Below are 13,353 nucleotides of genomic sequence, written 5' to 3' on the forward strand. Positions count from 1 at the left end.
GTTTGGCATTTACAGCAGGTACCCTGTGAGATGTTGCTGGGGAGACAACACTCTGAGCAGGCTGCAGAGTGAGAATACCATTTATAACACAAGTCAGAAAGCAGCGATCAACACTGAAGAGGAAAAGATGAAGTTCAAAGCAATCTGACTCAGCCAATATCTTCTGTCCTGTCTGTGCCAAGCGTGGTACAAGGACCTGAGAACACAAGGACAGTATGGTCCTTGCCTCCTGGATTTTATTTAACTCTGTTAACTTCCCAAGGGTCAAAAGGTCCCAGGAGAGTGGCTTCAATGCCTGAGAGACACCTGGACATGTGAAAATGTAGGAAATACAGAAGCAAGCCATGCCTCCAAAGAGGAAGGAGGTAGGAAGAAATCTTCCAAGTGCTGAGTGCCCGGGGATAGTTCGTCTATAGTGCATGTGGCCAGAGCCCTATAGGGGATGTATTGGAGTGGTCAAAGAGGGCTTCATGGGGGAGGCAAGAGTTCAGCTGGGAACCACAGAGTGGTTTTGAAGAGGTGGAGAAGAGAAGTTCATACTATTATGAAATACATAGAGGGTAGAGAACAAGGAGAAGACCCAGTTGGCCTGAACAAGGGTTTTAGGCTAGAGAGCCAATACCCTGCCTGGTCATTTGGGCTTGAACACCAGGAATCTTGTTCTTCATTCTCTATGTGGTGGGGAGCCACTGGAAATGGATTTGTGTCAGAAGGAATCTAATCAGGATGGTGTGTTTCAAAGAGGCCTCTGACATGATGAGTAGGCTGGGCTGAGGCAGAACAGTGAGTGACAGTCTAGAGGGCTGGGTGTGTGGTTTGTGTCCTCCAGTGGCAGCAGGGCTGGGTATGGGAGACAGCAGGAAGGATGAACCCACAGGCCTCAGGATACTGCCATCAAAGGGGACATCATTGCTGACCAGACAGCTTCCAGGGGAGGATTCGGCAGGACAGAATGCTCCAAAGCTTGGCTTTCAGCAGCTGGCAGCTCCCACCCAGCAGGAATCACAGGAGCTGGCATCTCTGGAGCCACTGTGTTTTCCACGGGACTCAGCTCTCATGTGCGACAGCTGCATCAAGTAGATCCCTACAGGGCTCCTGAAGCAGAGTTTGAGTTACTTCACCTCAGAGGCCCCGGGGAGTCAGAGAGGAGTAGAGTCTTTTAGGCACATCCAAGAGAGACACCAACCTCCTCCCTCAAAGTGACATTGCATTGCTCCCACCTACCCATCTGCCTCCTGCCTCCACCCTAGGGGTGTTCAGCTCGGCCAGGTCCAAGTTCAGGCTCAAGGAGGCAGGGAGGTGCAAACAGCCTGAAAAGCCCTGCCCAGAGTAGTGGCCTGTCCATTCATCTCTGCCAGCAGTCGACACTGGGAGCCCTAAGGAGGGGTCCCCTGTGATGGATGATGTTTCCAGAGCTTATTAACTGAGCTAGACTGGGCCTCTTCCAGCTGATCTATGATCCAGGGACAGTTTTAAAGTATGTGGCTTTCCAGACCTGCGTTATCGAAAAGAGTTAAAATTGAAGTCGTCACTCAAACCGCTACTGTCTGTCACAAGCTGCCGTCTATGCCAACTCAGGGCAAGACGGAAAGGTAGGTAATGAGCCTTACTCCCATGTCACATCTTGGAACATTAAGAATTTCTGTTGTCCTCATTGCCCCCTGGGGTATGTACAGTGGATGGTTCATCCCTGGCAAAGGTGGGGTAGAGCCTGGCAAGGTGCAGGAGTGGGCACCTCAAGCCAGCTTCCTGTAAAGCAGTTTCTCATCTGGGCGTCATTGAGGAGTATTCTGACAAATCATGTGGTATCCATGATGCAGTCCTGGTTAGCGTTTACTGAGAATCTGTTCTTCGCCAATACCTGGCTGCTGTCCTTGAATCCCAGTAACCCTGTCATATGGGTACTAGAACTGATATCTTGTGAAGGAGGAACCCAGGGCATGGAGCTGGGGTAAGAGGATATATGTAGGCCACGCTGCAGGAAGACACAGCTCACACACACACGGGCATGCATGGGCATGCATGCACACACACACATACACACACACACACGCACACACACACACACACACACGAGAAAAAAGGAGAGAAGAGAAGAGAGATGACAAGATGAGACGGGACGAGAGAAGAGGAGACTAGAGTGACTCCTCTCCCTCAGTGCTCCAGAAGGCTGCCACCTCCCATGCCAAGCTCTGCAGCTCACACACAGCCTCTGCCCCTTTCCCTCCTCCCTCCTCTCCCTTCCCTCCCTCCTCTCCCTCTCCTGTACCACACTTCATTCCTGGCCACAGATTTAGCTGTCTGTGTAGTTGTTAAATTTCTGCTTTCCCTACTGGACTGGTACCTCAAGCGGTCAGCAGCAGCACACACAGGCCTCACAAAGGTGCAGCCAGACAGCCCAGCTGAACAGAGGTTCCATTGCCATGCCCTGCTCCCTTCTGCCCAGGACAGGAGTGAGGAGCAGCAGGTGGGTGGTAGGAGCTGAAGATCCTGGACCCAGGGTGACCCATAGGCAACTCTGTAGCTCATTATCATTAACAACTGCCCATCCTCTCCAGGCCCCAGGGGACAGACCCAAGCCATGACAGGCCTCTGTGTCAATACACACACACACACACACACACACACACACACACACACACACACACACACCATCCAGACACTCCAGCAGAAGCAGGGAATATTAACCAGGGATTAGCACAGTGGGTTGCTCATCTCCACACCAGGCAGAGACCCTGTGATGAGAAAGGGAGAGTCAGGGGCCCACAGGGAACAAAGACCAGGCTGACCATGGTCACCAGCGGTTTGCACAGGTCAAGTGGCCTTCTGAGGCCACTGTCATGGTTTCTGACACAGGCAGTGCCCTGGGGTGGAGATTGGGCAGCTTTAAGCCCTGAATAAGTTCCATTAGTTGCTCATATCAAAGTGCTAATGTGTGTTCCCGGTGCTGGCCACTGACACCCACCCTTCAGTCTTAGGTGAAGCTGGTGAGTAAGAGCATTTCTGTGTTTCTTCCTTAGATCCCTTTGTCTATTTATGACAATCTGTGTTTACAGCAGCCATGTTACCTGGGATGCTGATGCAGCTTTGGGACAAGAATGCTGAGCCCAGCCCTCCCTACCTAGCCCTCCCTACCCACCCCAACCTCCCCACTCCACTCCCAGCTTGCCCTGCCCATCTCAGCCTAACCAGGGGGAAGCTGTTCTGGCTCCTCCATCCACTGTGTCCCGGCTGGTGAAGGACCACCCAGGACCCCTAGGTACTCACTCTTTGAGGGCAAGTGTTCTAGCCACCAGTGACCCTCGACATGACAAAAATTTCATACCTTGTCCCCCTTCCTTCTGACTCCACCATGCCCCCAGTTCCCTTCTGCCTCCCCCCACCCTGGTCTTTCTGTTTCCTCTCTCTTTCTGCCTCATCTGTTCCCCTTCTCTCTCTCACCTCTGCTCCCAAGACTTCCTCCCAACTCCCTGCTGAGTTTGGTTCAGAGATAACTAGTTAGAATGATGAACTGGTTTTGTTTTTTGTTTTTTGTTTTTCGTTTTTTTTTTTAGGCCCAACTGCAAGCTGTTGATTGAAATCTTTCATCTAATTAGTTTTAAGCTAATTTTCAAAACAAAAAAATGACAGAAAACATTGCCAAAAAAGCCAAGTAGAACAAGTTAAGATAAAATATAAATGTTTTAAAAGGAGGGTGAGGGACCCCAAATTGAACGTTGTTCAAATCTCTATGGCTTCTTTCATAGCTTTGATTTATTTTTTTATCTAGTAACTTTACTGTTTCAATGAACATTATAGAAAGTAGATGGGCAAAAATGAGGAATCTCACAGCTGCTCCGAGCACCTTGAGATCCACTCTTCTAGATTCTTCTCTGTGTATATGTGTGCATTTTATGACTTCCCAAAGAAAGTTCCCTTGAGCTGTAAAACAAGAATACGAAAGAACTTCGGTCCCTCGAGCTGTAAATTAAGAATGCTAATAGCGAGAGAAACCTAGTCACATTTTTCAAATTATTATATAGTCCTTATCTTCCTGAGGCTTCAGATATCCACAGTAATGAATATTTATTGTAATATTCATTGTAAATGAATTTACAGCCTTGGAGAGATCATCAGTTAAGAAACCCGATAACTTTGTTGTTCCTGGGAATAACTGACTCCAAAGCCGTCTGTTCACCTGTCAGCTGCTAATGTCCAGACTCATGTTTCTGGGGGGAAAAACAATTTGCCGAATGCTGAGGGATAAATATCTCTGTTCTGTACCTACAGATTTTGTTTACAAAAATGGAATCATCTCACTTCGCTGTCTCGTGACTCTGTTTTCATCTAATCCATAGTACTGGATATTTGAAAATGTCCCAATCTTAGCTACCTTTTATATTATCATAACTAGCAAAGACAGGAGGCAGAGGCAGAGGGTGAATTAGACATTCAAAAACAGAAAAGGATGTGGTGGTGGCAGCACATATCTGTGATCCCAGCACTCAGGAAGCTGAGGTAAGAGGGTGGGAAGTTTGAGGGCTTTCTGGGCTGAATAAGAAGACCTTTTTCAAGAAAGAAAAAGGAAGGGAGGGAGGGAGGGAGGGAGGGAGGGAGGGAGGGAGGGAGGGAGGGAGGAGGGAAAAGGGCACAAAAAATTTCTGAAAAATAAAAATGTTTAAAACCAAATAAGGCTTACAAAAACTATCCCATGGTTCATAAAAATGTATGATCCAAGACAAAAAAAATATATATCCATTTTATTTAACAAATATATTTGGAGTGCCTACAATGCACTTGGCTCTACCTGAGGTTCAGGGGCACACTAAGTATGAAAGAGAAATCCCTGTTCCCACAGCCCTTACAGGCAGGGAGGAAGCTGTGATAAACGGATTCGATGGGGGAGGAGGAGGACCGAGGGACTGGCTGGTGGGACAAGCTGAAGTGGGGCTGCTCACTGATAGCGTTTGGGGAGGGAGAGGAGTGGTCCAGACAAGAACAGCAGAAGCAGAGGCCCTACATGGCAGCTAGGCTCATGCTATCCCCAAACCCTCCTGAAATCCAGGGTCTCTAGAAGGAGGGTGGGGAGGAGTTTGTTTGGACCTGCTGCTGTCTTAGAGGGTGTCAGGGTGGGCCTGTGCTTGAGCATCTGTTACTGGGGGGGGGGCATAAAGAGACACAGCTATTGCATTCCAACATGTTAATGGAGCAAAAATGGTGATATTTGACTGATCATTGTTTCAAGCCACACTTTTACTGTTATTATCTTTGACTGAATTCCTTCTTGAATCTCCCCAGCCCGTTATCCCTTTCTTCCCTCCAAAGGCCAAGAATGCTGATTGGTGTGGATGTCACGCCATGAACACTAAATAGCTCTGTGGGCATGGGCTCCATGCTGATGGACCGTGTTGGAAGCCCCCAGATGAAACAGCGTAGAGACTGCACAGTAGAAGGGTGGGGACCAAGAGGAACAGACTGACCAGGAAGCAAGATGAAGCCAGGAGGAGGGGAGGAAGATCAGGCTGAGGCTGGAAGCTGGGTCCACGTGGGCCAGGAGGAAGGACTGGGCCAAATGCAGGTGACCCAGAGGCTGAAAAGAACAGTAGCTCCAGGAACCGCTGAGCTACTGCCCTTGGTCCTTCCTCTACCATCCCAGCCCCCAGCAACCTCCTTCCTGAGAATGAGGAAATGCTCAGGGAAGTGGAGACCTGGGGCCTGGGGCGGGAGTGCTGGTGTGTGGGAAGCCGAGATCTACAGATGCAGGGGAAGGATTCAATAGCACTATAAGACTGTCTGTAACCATCTGCGAATGGAAAGTCTAAAGAGCCCAGGGATCTTCCTTAATCAAACCCAACATGAGGAGCAGACCAAGGCTTCATGCCAGGCCTAGACTGCCTGGGTTCATACCCTGGTGTTATGTTCACATCCTGGTTCATCTCCTTCAAAACTGTGTGACCTTAGGCCAGTTTCTTCAGCTCTCTGCCCACCATCTCCTCTTCAAACAGGGCACAGTAGTTGTTGCATGGCTCAAATACAATCAAGCACCAAGTAGTCAAGAGGCATGCAAGGCACGTCATGATACCAGCAGCTGAAGATGGGGAGACACATGGCTCTCCCCAACTGTGGTGCCTCATTTTTTTTTCCAAACAGGAGAGCACCAGAGAGGTCCGGGTAGCCCTCCTCTCTCAGCTCTCTCATACTCTCTATTGGCACCAGCACCAAGGCCAGCTTCCAGAAGCACCCTGCAAACGTGCTGGTCTTGAGCCCCTGCCAACAGAGTCCTGCCCCTGATGCCAAAGCCCTCTGGTCCTAAGCTGCCTGTGCCTCTCCATCACACAGGATAATCCCCACTTCAAAATCCTACAAAGGATGCCGTCATGAGTTCAAGCCCCCTTCCTGGGACTTGACAGAGCCTCTACCTCCACTGTTCAGTGGACTGTTTCTCCACCTGAGTAAGAGGAAGGCTCTCCCATGCCTGAGGATGGCTAGCAAAGGAGGGCCCTGGGTGCCTGGGTTACATACATCTACTGCTTGCTGGTTTCTTACTCTTCTTCCTCCATGTTCAGATAGGGTGGCCAGTTGGGGCCTGCTCAGCACTCAGCCCCCTCCATGAAGACCTAAGTTCTCATCTGTTCAGCATTCAGCCAGCATTATTCTGTGCCTCTGTCTTTCCTCTCACTTCCCAACAACCCGCGGTTCGTCCCAGCTCTCCAGGAATACGGAGTCAGTGTCCCTTCACACAGCTAGCAGAAGAATCCCAGGCTGAAATAAATTAAGACTCTAGCTTAGGTCATCTGTTGGTCTGTGTGTCCTTCCGGCTTCTTGGTGTTTCTCAAAGCTTCACCATCCCCTGGACTCCACTCATCCCCAACTCTGTCTCACGCCACCCTCCACACCCCCTCTCCCCGAGTGGCGCTTGTCAAGTATCTCCACCGTCAGCACTTGTCGAGTGGAACTGGAAGTTCTTCCACTTGCGCAGCGAGCCGCGTGGGCAGGTGGGTAATGTCTGTTTTACTCTCTGTAATGAATCCCATCTTCTCCTCTTCGCTGTGATGGTTATTGATTCTGTCTTGACACCTTGGTTTGTTTTCCGCTGGCTCCTGCCTTCCCTTCATCTTGCTGTGGCCATTTCTCCACTCTTATCTGTAATTTCCTCTCTTGTTGCGGCTGCCTCCCTCCTGGGCAGCCGCTGCACCGAGACGGGGGCTGTGTATTAACTCTGCACTGAGGTCCGGCGGCTCTGCTCAGACGGGCGAGTTGGAGAGGTTATTATGAATGGGCAAAAGGAAGGAATGAGAAGGCAGAGGCTAGGGACAAGCTTGCTTGGGCTGAAGTGGAGTCGGAGCCACTACACAGAAACTCTCCACAAGCCCTCTCGGTTCCCACACCCAGAGAGTGATGCTCAGTGGTTACATAAGGCCCTTTGACCCTGCCTCATCCCTAGCCTCAACTCTCCAAACCAGGGACTTCACACTCCAGCTGCACAGGGCTGTTCCTGTGGACATCCCCAAGGTCACAGTGTTCTCCCTGACGGTTGTACCCTCCCCCACCTCTCATTCCACCTTTCACCTGGAAAACTATTCGTTCATCAAAGCCTAGTTCTGATCTCGTCAAGCAATCCATTCATGCCAAGCCACACTAACCTGAAGCTGACTTAAGTCTTCTTTTCATTGACCTCCCACAACTCTTCATGGTCCTTGTCTGCTTCTCTGGCTCCCTCATGCTGGGTCTTCTTCACAGAGTAGAGACTAAGGAAAATGACGGGCGGAATTGAACTGAGTCTCTGAGTCACCACAAATGTTTTCCTGCAGTAAGCTCTGGTAGACATGAATGTGCTGAGTCACAGATGTGGACCAAGGGGACATAGATGAGACTTTAGCCAGGGCCTGGGAGTCCACTAGGAGCCCTGCTCCAGGGCATCTGCAGAAACTAACAGCTCATACAGAAGCTGGTGTTGTTTGGGGCTGGATCCTGCAGCCAGAGGCAAGAGTGACCAGTTCTGAGTCCTTTGTAGGTTCCAAGAGCCTGTGACAGACAGCGTTAGATGGAGGTACTGAGAAAGAACTTGATCCCTCAGTCTATAAAGTCAAAATCCGCAAGACCCCTAGCTCTTTTGCTGGCACAAGACCCTCAGGCCTGGGGACTGCCTCCACTATCTCCAGTGTCCTTCCATTGTCCTGAAACTTCTTTCATCCCCCACCCACAGCCTCTGCAACCTCACTTGGCCTCTGCCCAGTAGAATCTTCCTGGAAGTGTGTTGCAGTTGTCTGGAGGCCTTGGTGTTGCATGCATGGAGGTGAGTTATCAGGGTCCCCTTCCCCTTGAAGACAGAGGGGTTGGAATCTGGGATCCCTGGAGTACTTCAGGGCACAGTCACCACACCTGTGCCTGCTCCTGGTCCCTGGGACCTCTGTGGGTAGCTACAGGAGCTAGTGAATCTCTTACTCTTGCCAGGGGCCCCAGAAGGTGGAAGACACATGTAAGAGAACTGTGGGTTCCTCTAGGTACTGGAATGGGAGGGGCCCCGGACAGAAGAAGTGGCTGCTCTCACAACAGCAGGTGGGGCGTCATGGGGCATGCATCCCATGTAGCAGACAATGAAGCTGATGCTACAAAGGTGGCCTTCAGTCTCAGATCTCTGTACTGCTAGAACCGGGCATGAGGTGTCACATCGGGGATGACAAAATGCTTGGGAAGGCATCAGGAAGAAGGCTTCCAGGAAGACTGGAAAGAGCACCCATAGTCAAAAGGAGGCTGGTGACCTAATGTCATCTCTACGGCCACAACCCAATGATCTAACTTACTCCCACTAGGCCCCATTTCTTACAGGTGTACCACCTCTCAATGACATCACAGTTTGGGGACCAAGCCATCAACACTTAAGTGGCTCTGATGTTTCCAGAACCTCCCATGCAGAGCCCAGGCTGAGGAGTGGCTGGTCCCTGGGCTCTACTGGGGTTTCCTTGTCCAGTACAAGAAAGCTTCAGGCTGGACACTGAAGCCAGATCCCCAGCGCCTGGGAATGCCTTTGTCAAGACCTTTTCTCTTAGTGAGGGATAAGGACTCAAATGTCCCCAGGGTCTCAGCCAAACACCTGCCCACTGCTGCCGCTCTGGGGAGGGAGAGAGTGAAGGTGACATTGTCCCTCAGACCTCGTCCAGGAAAAGTCTCACTAGGTCTCTAATGAAGATAAATCCCATGCCGAAGGATGTCGATGGATACAGATGAGCCAGCAGTGCTGTCGGGTGGATGGATGCCCTTCTCCAGATCTACAGCCAATGGCATATGGATGTCTGCCTCTGCCAACACCCAGCTACCTTCCCCAGACATGTCTTCCAAAGGCCAGTGGCTCTTCCTGGAGAACTTATCTTAAAGAGGCTCTGCCCACTGAATCCTGGTCTAGTTGGAACCCTAAGGGATGGCTTGGGCCACTATGCCACCCACTGTAATACCAAACTTGAAGGCACACATGGGCTGCATGCCATTAAGTTCCTATGGTTTCCACCAGGCCAAGAAGACAAACCTCATTATTTTGACCCCTTTGCTCTCAGAAGGAGACTCTTGTAGACTAGTATGTTTGGTTCTTAGTTTCAAGGTTCCCTTAGAAAGATAACATCCAGGATGCCCCTTGCCTCCTGGTTGGTTGGTCACTGTTCCAGTCAGCTTTCTCTTGCTGTGATAAACACCATAACCAAAAGCAACTCCGTGAGGTCAAGGATTATTTGGCTCCCAATCGATTGATCCTTGGGGGAAGTCAGGGCAGGAACTCAAACAGGAGCAGAGGCAGGAACCATGGAGAGAAGTTGCTTAGTGGTTGGCTCTCAGGCTTAAGCTCAGCTATCCTTAAAGGTCCCAGGACCACCTACCCCAGGGGTTGCCCTACCCACAGTGACCTGGGCCCTCCCACCTCCATCAACACTCAAGACAGTGCCTTACAGACATGCCTACAGGCCAGAAGATGAGGACCATTTCCTAAACTGACTCTCCTCTTCCCAGGTGACTGTAGTTTGTGTCCAGCTGACCAAAGCTAACAGAACCATCACAGACTTTGCCTCAGCCTTTAAGTGATGAAGTCTGTGTTTGTCTTGTAACAGGGGAGTTCTGAGTACACGAAGACTCCACCTCAGCTCCTCAGGAGAAGATGCTCTTTTCTGGTTGTGGGCCCTTTCAGAACAAAGAGGCACCAGCTTTGTTTCACAGTAGAGAGAAAGCTCACTGCTTCTCTTCTATGCCCAGTCTCCCCAAAGGTACTACCATTTGCAACAGCACACGCCTAAGCTGCGTGTGTTCCCTGGCATTGTGCTCAGTACCTGCCTCCTTATGGATCCTCTTGTTTCTTGGCTTTACAGCCACCCTGACCAATGCATTGTTTTTCTTTGCTCAGGTTTGTCCACACTGCTGTCCAGTATCCAGCCTGTCTTGCTAGCTCTTTGCCCTTCTAGAGGGACAGCAGGGCTTCCCGGAAGTTTGTTCTTTGACACTTCCCATCATCGCACCTGTGTCTCTGGAAACACATGGAGTCTAGGCCAATGGTCCTGGAAAACCCTAGGTCACTGCAGGTCTTGTTTTCAAAAGTGTCTGGGGAAGGACTGTCCCTCAGTCTGGACTGTCTCCACCATTATCTGCAATCACTGTGTATCATTGATGCATAGTTGGGCCTCACAGTGGGGACCTGGATGGGACAAAAGGCTTGCTTTGTGGGGTGGGGAATCCTGGTCACATCCAACATCACATCTCTGCAGCTCAATTTCATCCTCTGGAATGTGGAGTCTTCCCACTGCACAGAGCACTACGGCTGGGCATAGCAAGAGTGGCTCTGGAACCATGGGCAGCCGTTGTGAGGGAGGTGGGAGGTTGCTGTTGGGTTGAGCTTAACCTGGCCTGCATTGAGAAGCAGAGACTGGAAAAAGCTGAGGATCCCACACAGTACAAATGCAGCTAAGAAAGCCATGCATAGAGAATGGAAGAACTTTGGTTTCCCAAGCCAGACAGAGTCCTGGGAACTCTGCTTCTAGTCCCCACCTTGACCATCTGACAGGTTTGAGACCGACCCCTATGAGGTGAGGACTGGTGTGAAGTCGCACATCCAGGTGGAAGCTTATGTGACCACCTAGTCTCAGGCTGCACGCGTCAGTACAAGCTCCGGCAGACAAACCAAGGCCAGCAAAACAGGGCCATCATTGCCATCAAGAGTGGAATGGGGGTTCTGTGGTAATGCTTCCTAAGTTGCTCTGCCTTCCTAAGCCATATGCTGGAGTTACTGCTTAGCTGAGACACTATGGCTCCAAGATGAGGTCATTTGAAAAGAAAGTTGCTCCCAGGCCCTTGGCTTCCAGCCTGCCTAATGAAGTATTGTGAGACTGTCCCTGGTCTAAAATTCACTTTCTCTCATAAAGGAGAGAGGTCAGAGAAGTGACCTTGGGAGGAGAGGCACTGTGTCTCCACTCAGCTGCTCTGCTTCTTAAGAAGCCCCAGGCTGCAACTCCAGGATCTGATGCCACCCAAGAAAAGGGTGGCCCTCCTCCTAGCACTGTTTAATGTACAGCCCCTGGTGTCTGTGCTGTAAAAGCACAAAGACCCCCAGAGTCATGCCCTGAGTACCACCCTCACACTCAGGCAACAGGAAGGAATGCTCGATGGAGTTAGGACTAAACAGAGGACATCAGACACAGACTCCCTGGGACTTAGAAAATGCCATGCCAATCCTTAGCTCTGGCTAGGACAGGGAGGGGCACAGATGGCACTCTTGGGATCAAGAACAAAGGCATGACCATCAGAAAGTGACCCTGGCCTTCCACACCCAGTCACACTCCCAGTGTTTACCCAGTGATGATCCAGCCTGGGGACAGAGCACATCCTCTGTCTTGTGATGTATGTAGGTTGAACAGTGGGTTTTATTTTGCAAACAAGGAGACCAAAGTCCAAGCTGATTAAATGGCTAGCCCAAGGTCACCCAGATGTTCAGTCTTTCTGTTGATTAGTTGTATTTCCCTCTGGTCTCATAAACAATTTGAGGAGGTTTTTTTCTAAAATACACTCCAGTAATCAAGTACTTTGAACATGCTTCTGCTGTAGATATTTGGTATTCTCTCTGTGCCTGGCATCATCCTAGAATCACAGGTAGATGAAGAGGGACTCCCAGCTTCCATGGGGCTTTGGCCCAGCATATTGTAGCCTCATGCTAAGTCCTGTGAAGGAAGTCAGGGTCTGAGACAGTTATGAGAGTCCAGAATCAAGGCTCCACAGAGCTAGCATTTAAGCAGGGCTCTGAATTGGGTGTGTGCACGCTGCAGAAAGATGACCAGAATGGCTAGAGGGAAGAGACTGGGTGGACCTAGCAAGCTGAGAGGGGGTGGGGCTCTGCCTGGAAACCCACCAGGACAGGAGTAAGACTTCAGACCTAGCAGGGAAGGAAGCCACTGGGGACTTGAGAGTGGCAAGATCCATGGACATGCTGGAACGACTTCTCTTGCTGCCTTAGAGAGAATAGGACACTGAGAGGCAAGAGTGGAGAGCATGGTACAAGCCAAGAACATGTACGTGTTACCTCCACCAACTCCTGCCCATGGCAGACATTAATAATCAATCCTGATATTCCTTAGTGAGCACAGATGCTGCCTCAATGTGGCCCTGCAGGCAACTACTCCCAGTCCACTGGTAATAAGGAGTGAAGCCACTTCTCATTCCACATACAGAAAAATGAGTACTGAGTTTGGTGCCCAAAAGTTTCCAGGTTCAGCCCAGCTTTCCACTGTGTGGCTGCATTAGCGTATCTGTGGCTGACTTATTTAGCCTAAATTGTGCTTTTCCATTTGTTAAAGTGAATTGTTATCCCAGTGTCACAGGTTTACTATGAGGATTAAATGAGACAGTATAGGAAAGCAGTTAATTAGCTGGCTTCTGATGTAAGTAGACATCCATAAATGTATAAAATAAATGAAATAGTCATAGTCAGTCCCCTTCCCCCTATCCACAATTATACTCCCAGATGAACACGTACACTACGTACTGTGTGTGCAAATACACACTTACATAACACACACTCACACACATGCCTCAGAGGATAGAAAAATGTATCCTAACAGCTGGCGCTGGAATTGATCTCAGAGAAGGAACCGTCTTTTGTTTGAGAAATTACCTTGATAACTCTCAAAGGATATGAATTCGGAGAAGTCAAGGAAACAAAAAGATAGCAGGCCCGCTCTGCATTAAAATGAGACAAACTGGAGGAGGGGACTGAACAAAGTAGAGAATCCCAGGAGAGTGGTCACAGCAGAGCATGGTGTGTTTTGTGTGTGTGTGTGTGTGTGTGTGTGTGTGTGTGTGTGTGTGTGTGTGTGAGAGAGAGAGAGAGAGAGAAAGAGGTGGGGGTGG

Source organism: Onychomys torridus, chromosome 7 (genome assembly GCF_903995425.1).
Source record: "Onychomys torridus chromosome 7, mOncTor1.1, whole genome shotgun sequence".
Classification (NCBI taxonomy): Eukaryota; Metazoa; Chordata; class Mammalia; order Rodentia; family Cricetidae; genus Onychomys; species Onychomys torridus.